Here is an 821-nt window from a genome sequence, read left to right on the forward strand (position 1 = left end):
CTTCTAGTGGATCCCGATCTTAATATATAAACAAAAAGAGAATAATTTCGGCACCACTACCAATCATCGCTGAATTATCCTGGACGACTCTCAAGCCAAGCCTCTTACAGTCAGACGATCTCGCTGCATGGGCACAACATAATACTTCTCAGCACCACTACGAACCATCATTGAATCATCCTAGATGACTCCTCTAGCCAAGCATCTTATGGTCAAACGATCTCGCTGCATGGGCATAATATAACACCCTTGGACCTCGCCTTTTACAAAGCAATTCCTTACTTTTATTACTTTCAAGAATTTCATATAGTTATTTCCCTTTACAACTTCTTGATGGCAAACATGGCATTAGACTCTCATATATATGAGAGTTATCCTTCAGACGACTTAAAAAAGAAGTCATGTCTGTATGGAGCCCTCTCGCTCAAGCGAGGGCACATCCATTTTTTAGGCATTTGTGGCTTAAGCGAGAGATGTCTCGCTTAAGCGAGAAAACAATCAGTTCTCTTGGTGCCTATTTTAGCTCAAGCGAGAGTTGTCTCACCCCGAGCTAAAACACTCGTTTTCTCTAGACACTTCTCGCTCAAGCGAGAGCTGTCGCGCTCAAGTCAGAGTTGTCGCGCTCAAGCGAGAAAAGCATGAATATCATTTTAATTACTTTTCTCAAGGAAAATATTTCTCATTTATATCACATGTTTTTAAACCTTGAATTTAACAATTATCACATACATATCATTCCCATAATAATCATTCAAACATTATAATTCAAGAGTAAACATGATATTTGCATATATAAACATAACATAAATTGGTATAAGAAA

Source organism: Lupinus angustifolius, chromosome LG11 (assembly GCF_001865875.1).
Source record: "Lupinus angustifolius cultivar Tanjil chromosome LG11, LupAngTanjil_v1.0, whole genome shotgun sequence".
Taxonomy (NCBI): domain Eukaryota; kingdom Viridiplantae; phylum Streptophyta; class Magnoliopsida; order Fabales; family Fabaceae; genus Lupinus; species Lupinus angustifolius.